Source organism: Ambystoma mexicanum, chromosome 13, assembly GCF_040938575.1.
Source record: "Ambystoma mexicanum isolate Mex_15411 chromosome 13, UKY_AmexF1_1, whole genome shotgun sequence".
Taxonomy (NCBI): domain Eukaryota; kingdom Metazoa; phylum Chordata; class Amphibia; order Caudata; family Ambystomatidae; genus Ambystoma; species Ambystoma mexicanum.
Genome location: NC_090938.1, coordinates 724841281 through 724862162, shown reverse-complemented (window position 1 = coordinate 724862162; position 20882 = coordinate 724841281). Strand labels below are relative to the sequence as shown.

The following is a 20882-nucleotide window of genomic DNA, read 5'->3' as shown; positions in this document are numbered from 1 at the left end:
CACCTGGACGGGTGACGCCGGGCAGAGTGGAACACAGGCAACACGCATGGAGACTAAGTCAACAACCCCAGCCAATCCCATCCAACATCTTCACTCGCCCATAGCTGCTACTAGGTACCAGTGTTTTGGAACTGTCGAGATATTGCCAATCACCACACTGAGTTGAGTGCACTGGCCATATAAGTGGGAAGGAAGGACAGGTGGACAGGAAGGACAGGTGGGGTTGTGAGGGAGGCTGGTGGAGGTGGGAGCGAGAAGTGAAAGGGACCTTGAATGCAGGACGGGCCCAGACCAGGCCAGAGGCACAGGGTGCCCCTGCACCCTATCTGGAGAGATTACGCAAGCTCAACTCGTCAATTCAGGATAGAGATACCAACTAACCAATTCCACTAACCATTTCCCCCCTCTGCATACACCTATCAAACTCCAAACACAACCACAAACCTACCGCACAAACGTCACTACACTGCAACAACAAAACAAAAACACACTCGCACAACAGTACACGGCTACTGGCCGCAAACACCCCAGGACCAGCCAATGGACCATCACTGCATTCTTGCACTTTTCCAGCTTCCTCCCACTAACTCGCCCCCCCTTCCTCTTTCAGAGCCGCCATGGGACCACCCCAGTGGTGAGAGTGCGTGGTACAAATGTCCTTTAACATTAAAAGCCCACACATTCATATCAGTGCAAAACTCTGAACCATGTCACGTTTGTTTTAGAGATGTGCAGTGATGAGGACCTCATAAACCATGACCGTAATGCTTAAAGGGGAGGAAGACGACATTCCTAAGGCATGGGACAGCCCGCTTGGTCAGGGGTTGGGGGGTCCTGATGGTTCAGCAACTATTGACCAGGAGACTAGTTTGAGGCATAAGAGTGCAGCAGTTGTCCACCTAGTAGTTGGGGAGCACAAGATACTGACACAATGCATTATTCTGTCCAAGCAGCAGATCTAATCTCGCTGGTTACCAGTCAAATGGTCAAACATTTGGTCGACAGACAATTTGGTCGACACCATTTGGTCGAATGCCAAATGGTCGAATTTTTTTTTTTTACCCATTTTTTGGTTTTTTTGGGGGGGTCCCCCCACCCAACCCCCTTTTTTTTTCTTCTTTTTTTTCCCCACACGAAAACCCACAAAACACATATATAAAAAAAAAAAAAAGATTCGACCATTTGGCATTCGACCAAATTCAGTCGACCAATTGTCTGTCGACCAAATCACTGTCGACCATTTGACTGGACACCAATCTCGCTCATCGAGGTGCAACTAGCTTCTCGGGGGGGGGGGGGGGGGGGGTGCTGCATGACAATCTACTCTGACTCTGCCTATGTCGCCACCACAGTGCACGCAGGGCTTGCTTGATGGAAACTAAGGGGGGGTGGTAGCTGGGCTGACAGATCTCCAGTGAAACATGCAGCATTGTTAGACCAGTTTATTGACGCACTGTCTGAACTGTCTGTAACGGCAGTTGTGAAATGTACCACCTTTACCAATGATCCACTCAAGGTCTCCCAGCAGCATATTTCCCAGTACTACATGTTTCTGAGTACCAGGTATTGGCACAAAGTAGTAAATGGCTACCTGCATCCTAGAACGCCTTACCAATTGTGCAATTGATTGAGTTGCAGGTACGACCACCACAGGAAGAAAACAACCTATTGTTGTAGATGGGATGCAAGCAGTCTCCTACCTATTGTGGCAGCAGGAAACATCAGGAAAAGGGGTTATTCCGCATGAACTATTGCTAGTCGCATCGACCAGCTGCATTACCCATCCCTGGTCTCAAAACCGCACATTGTCGCAGACACACAGGAGGAATGGTTTGTGCCCAAACTGCAAGAATAACTGACTAAAATAGTTATTCACTGCACCATCTGCAAGAGTGTCAGCACTAGTCTGACCTTAAGAACAACCCAAGGCACCCTGCCTCGCCCTACTGGGCTGTCTGCAAATGGCATATAGGTTACGCTGACATGGGCGAGAGGTGTAATCGGTTGGGTTCCTTGATTGTGGCTGTATGTCCTTTCTTGCAGTGGGTGGAGGATGGTCCTTGTGCACATCCAGATGCAAAGTGTGGAGGTTTTGCCTTGTTTGGGAGTGTGGGATGTATTAAGATCCGGCAACGGCACGCACTTCTTTAATGAACTCTTTTGCGAAATATCAACATTGATGCACATCTAATGCTTTATGCCTATTTACCACCCCAGGCCAACAGGATCGTAGAAAGGATAAATGGACTATTAAAAAGCAAATTGTCAAAGCTCTGCGCCACACTTTAGCAAAATTGGACTGCTTACGCGCACAGCTCTGCAAGGATCACTACTTATTACTCCATGAGGTGGTAACTGGGCAGCAAATTCACCCCCCCCCCCCCCCCCCCGTCTCCCATTAGGAGAGCATTGGATGCTCACAGGGTTGCGTCCATACTGGGGGATGAGTTTTGAAGTTATTTGTGCCTTAGCAAAAGCCATAAAATGTATTGCTCAACAGATTGCACCACCCAGGACCGAGCATGCAGCCGGTGCCGCAACAGATACATGAGCAACGTCTCCTCCTCTACAGCTGTAGCCCCCCCAGTGCTTTTTATTTTGTCAAGAGCTTTGCTGGTGGAGTGAGCCTAGATACAACAGCCCCTTTGGAATCATCTATACTACTCCTGCGGTGAAAGTTTGAGAGTTACGATATTTGGTGCACTTGTCTGATGTTAGCAAAGCACCCCAAGTAACGCACACCACACAAGCTCAGTAATGCACCCTGGCCCACAGAATCCAGAGTACTCCCTAAAAGATTACCCTTTTAAAGTAATTATGAACATATGATCTACCGCCACGTTCAATAAAACAGGTTGCTATGTGTTTCTTTGCACAGGGAGTGCTCTCTCGCACTCTCCCCTCCCTTCTCCTTTCTTTCTCTAGCTTTTGCTTTGATGGAGTTTACACAGCGCTGCCAATTCAATTTATAAAAAGAAATATGTATTGTAGTATAGCAATCTTTTCATATTCATGTGTTATGCATTGTATTGCTGGATTGTTTGCCATTTGTATGTTTGGGCTAGACATTTATTTAGGGTTTTATATGGGTGGGCATATAATTTAGGTTGGGAGGGGGTATGAATACAAATCGTACCAGCAAAATTGTACCAACAGTTCTTTGACATATGTAAATGCTACTAAAAGTACAAATGCATCCCAATTTACTATAATGAACAATGCCGCGGTCCCCTCATATAAAGGTTAATAGCACTGTTAATAATACACCTGTCGCCCCACAATACAAGTACTAATCTGAGTTTCTTCACATTGTAGTGTTTTAAATTGCTCTGAAAGTCAAACTAGAGGAGCTAAATATGATGCCCATCAGGGACTTGGTTGTTATGATACAATAGAAGATGTGCACCATCCAGAATGAAGTAATAGTTCAGACATGAGCTCAGTGGGGAAGAGGGTTAATGGCAGCTGCTGTGTGTTATCACATGCTTCAGGAGCCCCCCAGGTCTTAATGCTGCAAGAAACTCAGCTTCTGGCGACTCAATGTTTAGTTCATCTAGCGTTGTGCAGGCTGCGAAGCACTTTCCAGGTGCGTAGCGTGTGACTGGAAATAATGGATCCTGATCAACTACAGTGTGCCCAGAGCACCCAGTGTTCATTTATTTTATTTATTGCATTTGATTATATGCCCAAGTTACAAGTTTACAGTAATGCTTTTTGGTTCCAAGGAAGGAGTGTCTGGTAATGTCATGACATTGTCGTTCCAAAACATTACAGCATTGTGGTCATACAGTTATACAGTACATCATACAGCAGGTGGATTAGAATTAGTTAAAACGCCAGGTTTTTAGTAGTGAAGTGCGTGTGGGGATGGCTTGTTGCTGATGTTGGAGGGGAGCGAGTTCCATATTCTAGGAGCTGCTACAGGGAAGCTGGAACTGCCTGTTCATGAGTTCTTGAAACAGGGATGAGTAAGTGAGTGCTAGAAAGGGATCTAGTTGATGTTTTGCGTGAGAAATTGGTTAAGCTAGGTGGGGGCGTTTAGGGTAATACATTTGTGTGGTGGTGAGTGTTTTATGTAGTATTCTAGCTTCTCTTGGCAGCCAGTGTACCTCTCTCCTGGTCTGTGATGTGGTCCCTTTTTTAATTCCAGGTGCTGCTTTTAAAGCTTTGTTTTGCAGTAGTTTCAGTTTGGCTTTTCTTTTTTTTTGGTGGTGTCTTACTATGTTGCAATAGTCTAGCTTGGACACTATGAGGGCTCTTGTTAGTGATGCAGTCCTTAGGGGTAAGGAATTCTCGACTCGGGCGATGAGTTTAGCCAAATAGCCGGTGGAAGAGGAGAGTGAGTTGATGTGTTTACTCATGGTGAGGCTAGAATCTAGATATACACCTAGAGTTTTTACTTGGTTTGAGATGGTACTAGCAGTCCTATCTAAAACAATAGAGGTATAGTCCTGGTGTAGCCTTTTCAGTCGGGCAGGTGCACCTACACTGAGGATCTCATTATTTTTGTTGTTGAGACAATAACTGTTTGTTGCCATCCAATTTTGGATGAGAGAGTAGATTTTGTTTGTGAATGCTGTCCTGTTCTAGATTGCCAGTGATTGGAATGAGTATCTAAGTATCATCAGCAAAGTTAGTATATATTACTCCCATAGCATCTAGTGCTGCGAATAGAGGTTTTGTATAGGCATTGTAGAGGGTGGAGGAGAGGCATGATGCTTGAGGTACGCCTATGGGCACTGATCAGCCGCCTCCTCGACAATGGCTACTCTGGACGTGCGTTCTGATAAGAATGATTTAATCCAAGAGGTTGCTTCATTTGAGAAGTGGACGTTTTTAGTTAGTGCTAGACATAATTTGTCATGGTCCACTAAGTCAAACGCAGCGACAGATCGAGTAATGGTAAGATGCAAAGGTTCCCCAAGTCCCTGATGGCGTCCATCTGATTTATTTTTAGGTCGAGTAATGCTGCCTGTGCTTTGTTTGGCACAGAAACCGGATTATCTGTCGCCTAACAAGTGATTTTCGAGGTTAGTTTGTACTTGGGTGTATGCAATTTTGTCTATGCTTTTGAGGAGGAATGTGACTGGTGATGGGTCTGTAATTGGTGGGGATAGTGGGATCCAGTGAGGGTTTTTTTGAGCAGGGGCGTGACATGGGCTGCTTTGATTTTGGAGGGGATAGAGTTGGAACTGAAGAATGTGTTTATAAAGTTGGTGATAATGGGTGCTAGAGTGGGGGCATGAGTCTAAACTAGTTTAGCAGGAAAGCGGTCTCCTTTACAAAGATGGTTTGAGGGAGGCAATAGTCTTAAGTACTTGGTCTGGGGTGAAATTTAACTGAGATACTGATACTATGTTGTCAGTCAAGACACTAGGGGCGGACTCGGCAGTGTGAGCCAGTAGCTTTCTTTTCAATACGATTTTTGTCTTGCAGTGAGCTGATTTTGGTGGCTAGGGCTTTCTGGATGGTAGTGCAACATGCGTTACTCGCGTTAGCTGGGCTGGGAGGTGAGATGGATGTTTCCAGTTCTGAGAATTGAGGAGTTCTTTACTATTGGAAGCAGCTTTGGTAATGCGTAAATTCAGGGAACTAGCTTTGTGGGTCATCACTGCGAGGTTATATTTGTTTGAGATTGTCTGGAGCTCTTTTTTCGATACATTGGACAGGTTTTTTTCTAGTGAAGTGTTCTAGTGCACTTTTTTTTTTTTTTTTTGTTCTGAGCTCAATGAGGTAGTCGTTGAACCAGGAGTTGCTGCGTTTAGATCTACGTAGTTTAGATTTGCGTGGAGCTACTTCGATAGCTGTTTTCAGGCAGGGTTGGTAGAGAAGAGATGCTGTCAGGATTAGAGTTAGATATGGGCTGTGCATGGAGTAGTTTGTTCAGGACTGGCGTCCGGTTTTATGGTGTGAGCTTGCGTAAGTTTCTCACTAAAATTGGAAGGGGGTGTTGATGGTGATTCTTGGGCTTTAATAGTAGATATGTTGAAGCGAACTAGGGAATGATCAGTCCAAGATATCTCTAGGATGTCTTCAATGGTCACTTAAGTATTCAAGGTTAATATCCAATCTAAGATTCCACCTTTCGTGTGGGTAAGTGCGTTAACAATTTGTGAGAAATACTTTTCGAGGGGATTGGGTCCTCCGACGTATTCCATATCTGACATGTAATCACCACAGCTGTGCTGCTTCGGAAACTTTTTCAGCGTCTTCGTCCTGCGTCGATGACGTCGATGCGCCGTCGTCGAGGACCTCCTCCGACTTCATCCGATGTGATAAGTAGGACGCACGACGCCCATAGCCTCAGTTGTAGTTTTTTCCCCCAGAACGTGTGACATAAGTCAACTGCCAGTCAGACACAAAGCCTTGCGGAACGTAAGCTGCAATCGCAAAAAAGAAATTCTGCAGCGGGGAAGGCAGGGCGGGAGCGATATGGAATACGTCGTCGGACCATCCCATCGAAAGAATGTTACCAGGTAAGAAAGTAACTTGTTCTTCTAGTAATGTATTGTGGAAGGCAGTGGCTTTGTGATCTCGTACATTATTGAAGCCCAAATGAATGTCTTGTGGTATAAATTTAGTCTTGGGGTTTAAGGAGAGGGATAAGTAGAGGGATATCCATGTCTGGGTGGTTGGAAGAGCCTGGTGCTCTAGATACTATGAAGGTGATGGTTGGTTTAGGTTCAGTAGTTAAAGGGCTAGGAACTCATAGCCATCTATTGTCTCAATATTACATGCTCTGAACTTTAAGGATGTTTTTGCAATAATGGCTACACCTTCTCCCGTGGCATCTGGGCGGTCAGTTCTGAGAATGGTGTAATTAGATGGGATGGCTATTGTTAGTAAAGGACCTGAGGCTGGGTGGAGCCAAGTTTCGATCGTTACTAGAAAGTGTAGTTGGAATTCTAAGATAAGATCATGCACATCGATTGCATGTGCACCTAGGGAACACACATTCAGTAGGGCACCTTTCAAATGTGTGTGAGGAGGAGAGGAAGTATGTGAGGAGGGTGAAACTGGATGGGACTATATTGCCATGCTTCATTTTAGTGTGGGAATACTGGAGGTTGGGTTGTGGTGCGGTTGTTGAGGTTGTTACCTTGTGGTTTGGGGGTTTAAGTGTCCTATGTGGGTTGTTGGCGGTGCGTTGCAGTTGAATAGAGGGAAAGACCCTACCTGAGTCTGGTAGGTGTAAGGTTTGTGGCAAATAAGTGGCAGGAGACTAAAATGAGCTGTATGCCAGGAGAACTTGTGGGATTCGGGGAAGAAGTTCTGGCTTCAGTGAACCAAGCGTGCAGACAATATTGGAATAAGCATGTGGCAAAGCTGACCTGGATAGAGGCAATGGAGAAGCCGGTGAAATTTCAGAAGCAGGACAAATAGGAACTTTTTACAACGAAGGGACTGTTTTTGTAGGGGTCAACCAAAGGTGCAACAAGACGCTGCTAATTTCAGATCTCAAGTCACAGCCGCAGTGATGGACAACTAGTAGGTGTGTGGGCAGCAGGCGTTTCTGCACCTCCCACCATCGTGTAGGGGCTACTGCTCGCTGACCACGTTACTCTGCTCTCCTTGCGATCCCTGAAGAGCGTCTAATAGTGGGATCCTAGGGCTTGCTTGCCCCAACGACCATGCTGGTGACTGAGGACTCCACCAGATGTCCACTGCCACCCCCGCATTTTATATATTACCCGAGGAGAAGACCAGCCGCACAGAAGAAAAAGGTCCAATTACTTGTCTCAAGACTCATCGCAATTGCTCAAAGAAATACCAGACAAATATAGACTGTACAGCAAAGAAACGTTTTTTTCGCTTCCCTCTTACTGCCTGGGGTGCAGACAGCTGTGAATGTGAAGTGTCTCCAAATAGTGCGTTTGGAGGTCATGTTGGCGAATTATGAGCAGGGTCTGAATGCTATCAAGGTTGAGATGCACGCAGTAAGAATGACCCTGCAGTATAGGTGTATTTGGACCTGCTAACTGCGATGGAAGGGGACATCTTCTGCAAAATTGGCAATTCTTGCTGTACATTCCTGCCTCCAACGATGCTGAGAAGGCTCCCCCATGCCAATGGGGGCCCTACACATCCTCGGTGCTCACATGCAAACAAACTGGCATACAAACATGGTTCAATCTTTTCTCCTGGGCACCATCCTGGATGGGGGCAATCGTGAAGCTACTAGTTCCTGTAATAGTCTTTGTGATTTTCTTTTTTTGCACCTGCCTGCTGGGGCTCCGGTGTTGTGCCAAAGCAGTACCCAATGGTGCCATGATCTCAATTGGAGTACTGAATGCATCTCGCGGTACAAAAGCTAGCACAGCCCAAACTGATGACCCTAACAAACAACGTATGGTTGCAATAGAGCAACATCCTCACCCTCCTGGCACCATCACCACTCCCCCACCTGATCCTGAGAATTGACTGTTTATTTATATAGAGCCTATACACAGTGTTTCAAAGCACTTCAATTACACAGGGCACTGGGTAGACTTAGCAGGGGATGTATATTTGACATGTACCCTTGAGCAGTAAGCCCAAGCAGGACAAAGTTTACACCATGTACATAGAGCATTGGTGCCAAAGGAAAGGGCCCCGCCATATCTGGAAGCTGAGAGATTGGAAGAAGGACAAAGAGATGAGGATGAAGGGGAAATGCTTGTATGGGAGTTAGTTAATGTAGAATTAACAAAAGGGGGGGAAATGTTGGGAAGGGTGAACGATTCTCACAACCCCACGTGGTTCAGTGTGAGAGAGAGGCCTGGACATGTGATGTAGGGGATCCAGTATGGGAAGGTTAATGCATGCTTTTAAATGTAGAGCACATGGGAAGACAAACTCCATTTTAGAATCCCTGCAGCCATTTTGAAATCGAGGCCTGGCTCTGCGCTGCAGCCAGCATTGCAGAGTCGTGCCACTAACAGCGAAATGAGCACTCATGCAGAAATGGGTTGCATCCCAGGCACTGGTGAGGACCAGAACCGCAGAGACTCGTGAACCTTTAATTGTTTCAAAATGGCAGCACTTATATTTTAGAAGGAATGTGCCCTGCAAGGCCATGGGAGGGTGCTGAAAGTTCTTTGTACGATGTGAGCCCACGGGCCTCCAACCTCCATCAGTCCTAGTTCTAAATTATAGTACTTAAGTGCCCCAGTCCCAAGCCCCCTGAATTCCAAGGCACCAGTCCACCCAGACCAACTTTTAGACACCCCAATCGATCAGATGACATCAGAAAGCAGTCGTGTTGCCTTCACTTTTGGGTCGCGTGATATGTGCTGCAAGGTGCAGGGAGGGGCAAAACAAACCTAAGGCAAGGGTAGAAAACCTTGGAAGAGCACCGACGTGTCTGGAACGCCTCCTCTGGGCCATTGTCTGCAGTACCAGGTGCACCACAAGATATTGTTTTTTTCTTTTACATGATTGTCAATTAGTTGCAGCTTCATGACTGACTAGTGTGGAAGAGCCCACGTGGAAGATAGAAAGGGGCTAGGACCAATGGCCTGGTATCCCCTATGGAGCAGGTAGCCTATATGTATAAGGTCTCTCTAACCAGCCACGCGAGTTCGTACTGTATGCAATTGCATCATTGACGCTGTATGCCTTCTTAAGGTGTTGCATATCCTGATTTTGAGCAGACTGTTCAGCAGCAGCAGAGCTCTTTGTTGACAGGCTCTCATTTTTGTGGAAATAAAACTGTTCTCCTTGCAAGTGGTGTGCCTGGCCTTTTTCCCTAGCGGGTTCTAGTTTTTCTGTTGGGAGTGTTTAGGGGTCTTCCCTACATCAGTACAAGAGACATATGAAATACCTTGCCAAGACCAGGGGAAGGGAGTCATTCCCCCTGGTCTCAATACAAGGGACATTGACTCCTGGTCTGTGCAAAGCTTTCCATTCTCCTGGTAGAGGGACTTGCTATCTTCGCAAGACACCAGTGGGAGTTAGTCATTACCTCTGTCCTTGTCAGAGTCTGAAACGCAAGAAAATAGTGTGGTTTGCCAGGGGAAGAGTCCTTCCAACCTACCCCTCCCACCCCTGACCCCCCCTCCCCCGGCTCCTATCTTGTTTCCAGAGCCTGAGTTTGGAACTAATGCTGTATACCAGGAGAAGGGAGTCATTTCCTGGTGAAGGAATGTTCTTTTGGGACTATAATCTTTAAAGTGCAAGGCATATTGAGAATTTGGACACAGGACAAGGATGTTTATTTAGACATTTTTACCGTTCCTTTAGTTTTTGGTTGAGGCAGGGAACCCCCTCTTAGAGTTTGGGATAGTTGGGTCTTTTTAATTATCTAATATGTCGGACCCCCAATCATGACACCTCCCCTTCTCTCATTCTTCTGCACCCTTATACCCACTGCGGTCGTTGGCATAAGACAAATCAAGTCAAAGGGAAGAGAATTGGTATAGTGTCAAGATGGTGACTTAGGAACCAGGCAGCGTAGACCCTAATCTGTCTTGGCATTAGACACAAGTTGCTTGATTTTGTACAGGTAACTGTTACCATGTGCCTTTGCAGATCAGCTGTAATCGCTCTATTTACAGTTTTTGGGCAGATGTTGCCTTTTACATCTGTTCCTACCCAGGAACAGGGGTGGATACATCACGAATGTTAGTCCATCAATTAAAATGATTGCTAGCATGGTTGTCTGTAATTTCTTTATTCACTGAAACAAATGCAATGTGTGCTTTCCTTGTGCATAAACTATGCTCAATTGTAACCTGTCATTCTAGGGTTGATGGGTGTGAAATATTTCCCCCAATGTCTGAAATATCCCACAAACTTAGTCCCCTGGTTGGGGTACATTTTGAACACCTTACCATGCCCTTGGGTTATCTTGGTCAAGCTGTAGCCGCTGCACTAGAAGCCGTAGATGTTGTAGGGCCTGTTCCATCTTTTTCCAATTCAAGTTGGTGTGCAAACTTTTTCTTTAAAGTTTCTTCCTTCATCTTGGAAAGCTATCCCTCTTTCCCAGTCTTCTCTTCTCCGTTTCTTATTAGGGAAGTCTGGATCATGTCTCTGGTGCTCAGTATCAAGTTTCTTGTACTCAAGTTCACTTTGTCTACATCTGCCAGCTGAGCTGCCCAAGGGAAAGCTCCATCCATCCATCTAGACTTTGAAACTTAAGGATCAACTACAGTTGAGGGGTGTAGCGAGTTTTCTGAACTCCATCCTTGCATGTGAAGGAATTGAGCCACCAGGGACTGGGCTGGTCTGGTGGCAACCCAATGTGCCTTGCAGATGGTGGAAGAGAAGGGATCCAGTTGGCTCTCTATCCACCTAACGGGTGTTCCACTGCAGAGTTATTACTAGCAAGACTACCCTTCCTAAGGGACATTGTGGCACTGCACCAGACCAAGGATTGGAAAAAGGGCAGTAATGGTCAAAGGAATATCCATTCTGTGAACCTGCTTAGTTTTCGAGTCGCGAAGAAGCAGAAGAAAGTTCATACTCCGCAGAAGAGAGCAAATGTCAACTCGCGTACCTGGAGCGCTGAAGCGCCCAACACGGTCTGTTACATTTAAGCAGAGGAGCCATTGAGCAATGTGCAACAGGGTGTGCAGTCATAATGTCGACATCAATAATGTCGACAGTCAAAATGTCGACAAATTAATGTCGAAAATCAATAATGTCGACATACAAAAATGTCGACATTTTACATTAATGTCGACATTTTTTCGAAATGTTGTATAAATAAATATATATTTATTGTTGTGTTGTATGTGTTGAGTATGAGGGGTGGGGGGTGGCAGGGGGTATTGGGTGAGAGGGGTTGGGGGGGACATCCCCATAGTAAATGATATTCTTTTTATTTATTTGTTTATTTATTTATTGAATAATAAATAAATATATAATTACTATGTGTTGGGAATGAGGGTGAGAGGGTGGTTGGGGGGGGGTGTGGGGGGGTGTCAGGGGGGTGTTGGGTGAGGGGGGGTTGGGGGGGACCCCCCCATAGTAAATTAGACTCTTTTTGGTTATTTATTTATTGAATAAATAAATAAATAAATAAATAGATTGTGTTGAGTATGAGGGGTGAGAGGGTGGTTAGGGGGTGTGGTGGGGTGGCAGGGGGGTGTTGGGTGAGGGGGGCTTGGGGGGGGACCCCCCCATAGTAAATGATACTTTTTGTTGGTTATTTATTTATTGAATAAATAAATAAATATATAAATAATTAGAATGTGTTGCATATGAGGGGTGGGAGGGTGGTGGTGTGGGGTGTGGGGGGGTTGCAGGAGGGTGTTGGGTGAGGTGTTGATAGTGTTAAGGGTTTATAGTCATATTGTCGAAAAAAAAGTGTCGACATTTTTTTTTCGACATTATGACTTTTTACATTAAAAGTATAGAATGTCGACATTATTATTTTCGACATTATTTTTTCGACATTTTTGTCTGTCGACATTTTTTTGTCGACATTATGACTATAAACCGTGCAACAGTTGTCCATGTCAGTGCAAGTTCCAGGCTGGAGCTGCATGCCATGACTACCATTAAAGACTTGTAGGCCGGCACCAGCATCCCAAAGGCTAATAAAATAATTTGCAAATCTTGAGGACATTACTAATCAGTCTGTAATGAAGGATAATGAAATCAATTCAGAGAATTTAAATCGAGTAGATAGATTCGAAAACCAACCCTCAGTCATATCCGTATAATGAACTGTGAATTCAAAGCAGGACCGAGGCTCCCACAGGAGGCTGCTAGCCCTAGCCACGCTCCCTTGGTTACAAGGGGAGAATGCTATAGTTTGAGATCGGAGGACTACAGCCTGGAAAAGGACAAGGGTGCTCTTAAACTAAAAGCTAGCATGCTGAATGCTGTCCAGGCTGGTAGACCCTCGAGTGAGAAGATGACCAGAATGTGTTGAGCGGCTCCCCTTCCCCTAAGGAAACTAGAAGTCACCCCAGCGACCCAGATGTAAGGGGGAGGAGGGGACCTGAACCTGTAAGGGGAAACAATATTGGCTGCCTGACTGGACCCCCTAATGAGGGAAATGCCCTTTGTGTGCATTGTGGGAGAATGCGAAGGCCCAGGAGAGACCCCTTTTTTAATCCTGAGGGAAAGTCAAGGTCCAGGAGAGACCTGTTGCGAAACTTGAAACCTTAACATCTAGGTGGGACCAGCATTATTACATCTAGGTGGGACCAGCATTATTAGCAGAGCTGATCAAAGGCCCAGAATGACGCATCAAGAAAATAAACTTCCATGAAATGAGTTGATTGATGCCACCCTAGAAATCCTTGAAACCTCTTTTGGTCCTGCTCTGCTGTATTTGCCATATGTAGACCACCTAAGAAAGAACCTCTTGTACATGAATTACTTGTTTATAGAGGTAATGTGAATACGTAGGTATGTCTTACAAACTCTGGTGTGACCGCCACATAGATCGTGAAAAACATCAGGTATGAAGTCATGAAACACTGATAGGTTTTTTTTTTCTGATACCAATCTGCATAGCAATGTACTTAAACAGTTTGTTTCCCTTAATTACAAGGAGATCCATTTTTGCAATCCAGGTCATGGTTTTTACTTGGTCATTTAAATCCAGTTTGGGAGGAAGTGGATAGTCTTCCTTTGTTGGAATCTGATTTAGCTCCTTGTGGTCAGTATGTTTGTCTTGATTTAAAGTGCGGAGACATGGCCATTGTAGCTTTTTCAGAGGAGCTTGTCTAAGTGTTTCTTTAGGACCTGCCCTCCTTTTGTGGAGAACAGGTTCATTCTAATACATTGAATTTTCTTATCAATTATAAACTTAATGCGAGAGTCGTAGGAGTGGGTTCTATGGTAATGTCTCACGTTTCACAAGAAATAACGCATCCCTAAACTTAGTACTAAGGAAGTATTTTTTTCTACAGAGTCTGAAATTGCAGGGGTGCAGACAGGAACCTTGTTTTTAAAATGCTTCTGTCCAGTTTATCGTTTGAGTAATTGGTCATAATGTGTTACTACTTAGAGGGCCAGTTTACAACAGTATGATGAGACCGCCAAAGTGGCATTCAGCGAGGGACATCAATTAATTCAGAATGGATGCATTCTGTGGTTTTGGACTTGACATTGTAAGCAATGGTGGTATGAGTTGGCTCTGGAAGTATGCAGGAGCCATCCAAGGATTTGGCTCTGAGGAAAGTAAGTAACATGGTGTTGGGCAATGGGCGTCTCCATGTAATTTCCAGATTCTTTGGAATTCTCAAGAACATTCACATTGACTTATGTTGCTGGGAACGGCACCATAAGGAGTAGGAGGAACTGAGGAGCTAGAATCTGTACATGGGGAACACATGAAAGGTTTCTCTAAGCACGAATGAGCCTTCCCCTTCACTTTGGGCTTTCTCAAACATGCTTACAAAGGAAGCTCCAACAAAATGCACCTTTTCACAATAAATGCACACTTGTCATCGGCAAGTGTGTTCTACGGGTGTCCCAGAGCCTTACCATTTACATTTGATCTGAACCAGATGCTTCAGGAAATCTGTTTTTGTAGGACGTCCATTTCCCTTTCGTTCGTTTTTTTTTCTCTGACCTGTTTTCTTGCTTTCATTGATCCATCTGGAGAGCCTCTACAATCACTCATGTATGGGTGGCAGTACATTGGGTATGCTGGTAAGGAACCCAGTGGAGCTAAAGGCAGGAGACAAGACTTCAATTTAGAACACAGGATTCTTTGGGGCCTTTCCCATCTCTGTTTCTCCCGGACTGCCTTGGGCACAATGTTTACAATGTTGGGTGGTCCAGTGGGCATCACTACTAGGCGGTGCATGCAGATGGCAATGGTTCGACAGTCCGGACTGAAGACCGATTCATGGGATAAAGCGTTAGATGTCAGGATTTTGCAGACACAGAACATGATCAACACTTGCCAATAGAATCTGTGGCATCGTAGAACTGTAAAATTACACACATAAATATAGCTTCAGATGCAGGACACTGAAGTGGAACAAAATCTCTGGATATGAGAGAGACACAAAGGTTCTTTTCAACAGAGCTTGTCACTTGCTCCAGCTCAGACTCGGATTAACTCTTGCGGTGCCACTCTAGTTTTCTCTCCCTTTGAGCTAAAGACCTGCAGGACAGACTGTAAAACTTGACATTCGGTTGTGCCAGAGTTCAATGTGGTAGCAAATTCTCTGATTATGAAGACTGCATTTGATTGCCTTGTGCGTTTTCAAACTGTAATTATTGGAACATCTTAGATTTAGGCTATATTCAAATAATACTGCTGTAACTGAGCAATAGCCATTTATCTATGTAAATTGTGTTTCTGCAAGACCCTTCATATGGGGTCTAGTATTGCCTTTGTTTTGGCAATTGGGCTGATGTCTTCGATCATTCATCGCCATTGGGTGCCCAATCGCTTTTTCCTATTGTGCTGGCCATTGAGCTAATCGCACAGGTGGGCCGTACAGACATGTCTGGATCTGGGACTAGGAACAGGGTTGAGTCTTTAATCTCGCTTTATAAGATGATGCCCTTCTGTATGTACCAGAGCCTATCACGTGGGTATGGTGGACTATATAGATCAGACGGGCATGAGGAATAGACTGATTCAAATCAGAAGTAGTCCCAGTGGCTATTGAGATGACCCTCGGACACTGTCAGATTTTTGGGAATAAATAGTGGAATGTGGATAGTGTGAGGCATATAACATAAGATTGGGCAATCCAGATAAAGAATGTGCCTAGGCTAAAATTATTAGAAATTCTAGTCTTCTATGCATTATGGACTGCTGCATGTCAAGGTCAAGCCCTAACCTTACACAAAGAAAACCAATCTTAAATAATACACCTTGACTGTGCTTGTCCCAATTATTAAAGAATGTAATGTCCACAACCAGTTAATCTTGACCTCAAACCAAGCCCTTGCCCTAGCTGACAGGTATTTCGACCACTTTTGGTCCTTCTCAAGGTTGTACACTGGAAACTATATCCTTGATACAAAATCTTCCCTTCAGTTAACAAATCAATATTTCACCAAATGAAATCCAATGGTATAAGGGCCAGTTTCCACTTCAATCACTAACATCCATGTCAATTAGCTGCTGATTAATGTCCAAATCTCTAATAAAGTTGAAGATAAAATAGTGTGTCCACACTCCAGTATTATTAGTGTTCCAGCGCTGAAAATAAACGAAACAATGGAGGTAGTTTGTGCGTCCATATTAACTTTATAAGAATGGCCTCAAGGAGAGGCTTACTTATCAGTATTCTAAATCGGGATGTACTTTAAGGATCACCCTTGCCGCATTCATCGTCCCGCGTGTGGTCATTACGGGCGCCATGTTTCCCCTTTATAAATATAAGCACGATCCATTTCTCTTAACACCCTTGTTTCCTAAAGTTTAGCAGGAAATGCACTGTTTGCGAGTGCCTAGAGAATAATTGCTTGGAAAATCATTAGCTAACTGATCAGATCTAATGTTTCAAACAACAAGACCATTTGTCATTCTAAACATAGACTTTTTTGGCACGTAATATAAATATAATTAAATGACTTTCCTTTTAGAAGATCACTAACCATTTCATCCAATTGAGACCCTGAACTGAAAGTTATAGCTCTCCCCTGAAAACAAATGGGACCAACTTGTGGATAACCTGCAAAATGGGTAGTATTCCTTTTACCATGGTCGTGGTTTCTAATCCCTTTCTGCTCTTCATGGATATTCGTTTTTCACTTCAACTGCTCTAGTATAACATCTTAAACTGCAAAAAAAGTCTTTTGATACCAAATGACATAACATTAGAGAGCCAAAACCGGTTATAGGGAAATCATTTTCATTCTTCTTAATGTGGCTCTGCATTTCACACCTTATCAGAAAGTGCCCAAGAGTTATAATTGCTTATCGAAACCAATCGAAACTGGCGTTCTAAACCCATTTCATTTTCTTTGGCAGGATTATCTGCTACCTTCTCTTATTCCACATAGTGTTTACTGATCTATTGGCTACATCTTATGACTCATCTGGATATTCTAAAGTTACAACAATTTTCCCAAACGGCAAGTAAAAGTCAATTTGGTATAGGAACATTCAACTCATGTTCTCTGTTCAGACCTACATGTGTACTATGCAGTCTGCAAATTAGACTTGATTCCATTTGGCTTAACAGCAATTTCTGATCTCTGCCCATTTTCCACAAATTACACTCTGAAGATCAATGAATTTCATGTCCTGGTCATCTAACTGATGATGTTCCTGCTAATGGTAATCTCTGGCCTTGGTTACTTAAGGTGGACATATGGTTACTTAAGGTGGACATATGGTCACAAATTAGCATTCTTGGCTCACTAATTCTATTTCCGATGTAAATCCTTTGGCATACACAAATGATTGCATAAACACATTTTTTGCAGCAATTAATGAAATTGTTAATGTGCACCTCTAAACCCAAAAGACTTAAGTCCGTATTAACATGGGCACCTGCTGCAGAACCCCTTGTTCAATGGTTTCAACCTATATGTGCCACTTTGGATTCTGACATCAATAACCCTCAAAGATGGATTTAGCTTGACTTTGAGAGTGGGGGCTCTAGTAAAAGTAAAACTGGTTTAGAATCAACAAATCTTCAAAGTTTTGGAACATCAATAAAATATGCCAATGTTTCCGTACCATTCGATGTAATGCATTGCTGTCTTTAGTATGTCTTATTATCCTAATCCTTGGTGGTTGTTGATCAGTATGCTTTTATTGTTAGTCAGAGTGGATTCGGTGTTAATCTTCTCATAGGCTTTAGTAACACATTCCATTGAATACCCTCTGTCTCAAAATCTCCCAGTGAGTAACTCTTACTGTTTAAATACTGTCATCACTACAATTCCTCCTCCTATCTGTAAAATCTACAGGAATATTATCTATCATAGATTTCCTGTTGCAACTAGCTGCACAAAGAGTGGAGTTCACCTCGGTTGGCTCTGAGTCTATAACCTTCCATTTTCCACACATATATCCAAAAAGTGAATTGCTGTACAATCACCATGACCAATCAGTTCAAGACCAAAGGAGTTGTTGTTCAGATATGTCACAAATTCACTACGTCGCTGCTTAGTACCTTGCCAGACCATTATCATGTCATCAATAAATCTTTGCCATATAACATTGTGAGTAAATTCATTGTTTGTCAAAAGCATAGGTCTCCTCAAACTGGCCCGTAAATAGTTTGCTAATGACAGAGCGTATTTTACCCCCTTAGTTTGTAAATATTCATTGGCGAACAAAGATGTTCTAGAGTGAACTTCAGAAAGTCCTTCGCAATATGTTGTATATTTGGCAAATGTGAAATCAATTGAATAGCCAATTTGTGATCAGTAGATGTGTATAGGGACTTCTGTCTCCAATAGAAAATTAGACCACCGTTGAATATCATGAATCTGTAAAACATGTGGCGTCTCTGGTGTAAGATGGTAATATAATAACTTGTTTCCAACTTGTTAACGTGCATTCATGTGTATTTATTTGCTTCTTGGCGCTAGCAGTGGCCTTGGATGAAGGAGTCAAAGTAGAGGACATTGATAGTTGCAGTGCAGCTTTCAAAGACACAGGAAGACGTATTTTGGATGGTGTCAGTCTTCCTGAGATGTCAGGCCATTGTTCCTTAACTTTGTGCTGTGTATTAAGATTACACCTGTACTAGTGGACACTTACATTTGGAAATGAAATGCTTTTTAATATTTCTAGAAGCCTCTGCATAAAATACATTTTTGTCCTGAATGTATTTTTTCAATGGCCCCCACCACATCCATACAATAACCTATCTGCTTCTGGTCCGTTCAACATAGAATTTAAGTGTTGTGGGGGGGACAGGTGCTTCACTGTTGACCTCAACATTGGCTTAATCTTGTTTTCCTTGGGGCCCTGCATTTCTGAACATGCATCACTAGAATGGAAATAGAGCAATACATTGAAATAAAGGCTAAATGTTTCTTCTACTGCATCACGGATACTAACATGGGTGCATTTTTGTCTTTAATGTTCCCCAGCTAGGAACCTGGTCTGTGATGAGAAAACGCTGTCCATCATGAGAGGAGACTGTCCATTCCGAAACAGGATGGTGCACATTGCGTAACAGCGTGTCTTCCATGAGAGAATATGGAGTCCATTGTGAAGGAGCAGGGTGTCTTGCACAGCTGGATTTTCCTTGACATTTACTTCAGATGTGTTCCTGCATCAGACACTAGTTTTTCCATTTCTTGAAGAAATACCTTTTTGGGAACTAATTAAAACCATAATTGAGTAATGTTAGAAGATGCATTTGTCATCTCTGGGTGCTTTAAGTAATACCACCCAGAACACTTCTCTCTATTGTGCTATCCTGTTAAGTGTGATTATAGTTTCAGCTTGACATGTTTTTCTTTATTGATGTTTATTGCTAATATCTGAAATGCAAGGAAATCAATAAAGACTAATCATTTTAATTGGCTCCAAGCGGTCTCATTTTTTTTTTTTCATCCATTTTATAGACTACAGAGAGCTGGAAGCAGCAAAAAGTATATGGTTTGTATAAGGATAAAAAAGCAAAATATTATGTTAAATTATTTTTACCGCACACGAGCACCACCGGAGTGGTGCCCTGGTGGATCTGAAAAGCAAGAGGGTGGGGCAAGTTAGTAGGATTGAGCGGGGAAAAAGAGTGAGCTGTGATGTACTGTTGGCAGCTTCAGTTCGGTTTTCACCATTGTGAGCATAGGTGTGATTTTGTTTTCGGTCGGTACTTTTCATGTGCTGTTGTGCGAGGCTTCGTTGTGGTGAAGTGCATGCAGTTTGTTGTGCAATAGGTATGGTTGTTTTATGTTTAGAATTTGAGTTGTAAGCAGAGGGATAAGATGTTTACTGAGTTGGCTAGTGGTGATGCTCCAACATACCGCCTTTGCTTTGGCCACCTGTGGTATGCTTCCCTGCCAGTGTCGCGTATGGTGATTGGGGGAATCTCCCTCCTATATTCTGTGCTGGAATGTGCGTTGTCTGCGGGTCTTTCGTGGTGATACCTCCTCCACACTGTGTCCCGGATAATGGATTTCTACATCGATTTGACCTCTGGCATAATCTGGTGTGCAGCTGCACTTGCCTTCCTGGGCCCCTTGAGATGAGGGGTGGGGGGTTGATAGCTTCATTGTGCCCTTGAGCTACATGGTGTTGGTTAAGATTTTCATAGCAATGATAAATCTTCCTGACCTGTGTTAACCTCAAAATGTTTTGCTTTTACAGGTGGATTATTTTTCCTTATACCTTTTCCCACACTTATAGAATCTTTTTATGGTTATCATTTTTAAGACTCTCCGTAGTATCTTTTAAAAGCTATACTCTGACAAATGTTTGCAATAAGTACCTATTGTTGCTGGGTTGTCCTAGGGGCTCCCCTTATTTTTTTCTGGCTAACCTTGTGAGAACTACAGTTCCTAAGGATAGAAAGGATCTTTGGATCCATTTGACATTATATTAGGTGAGACCAGCACCCCCACCTTATGTGGAGTGCTGGGATATGCAGAGTATCCCCTTTCTCATTTTAAATATAACATTTATGTTACAAGGACACACTTACCTTTTAATGGCTGGTGGCAGTGAATCTTTTTATTAATTTGGTGCACCTTTACTGCGGGATCTTTACACAGCCCCGGTAAAGGCACTCAAAATGGCCCTGGTCTTGTTTTTTGCCATTTTAGTGTTCCTGGTCCTTGCTTGTTCCTTCCCCTGACATCTAGGGTGGGAAATTCCCTTGTGTAATTTTTATCTTCGGCGGGAGTCCTGTGGACTCTAGTGTCTGTGAAGGCAGGAAGCGAGGGAAGAGTCCAACTCTGCAGCCCTTTTGTCTTTCAGCCTGAGTGTGAGAGTCCAGTTCAAACTGGAAGGCTGGCTGTCCTGAAAGGGTTGCCAACCCTCCAAGTTTGAACATTGCAAGGCTGTT

General features: G+C 43.7%; 1 protein-coding gene across 1 annotated transcript in view; it reads left to right on the top strand.

Annotated features, from left to right (window-relative positions):
• Positions 1-19400, top strand: part of LOC138521812 (E3 ubiquitin-protein ligase TRIM39-like) — a 187275-nt gene extending 167875 nt beyond the window's left edge. The window contains exon 9 of the mRNA XM_069634928.1: positions 18961-19400. The gene's annotated coding sequence lies outside the window, so the exon portion shown is untranslated. The remainder of the gene's footprint in view (positions 1-18960) is intronic.
• Positions 19401-20882: the final 1482 nt, after the last annotated feature.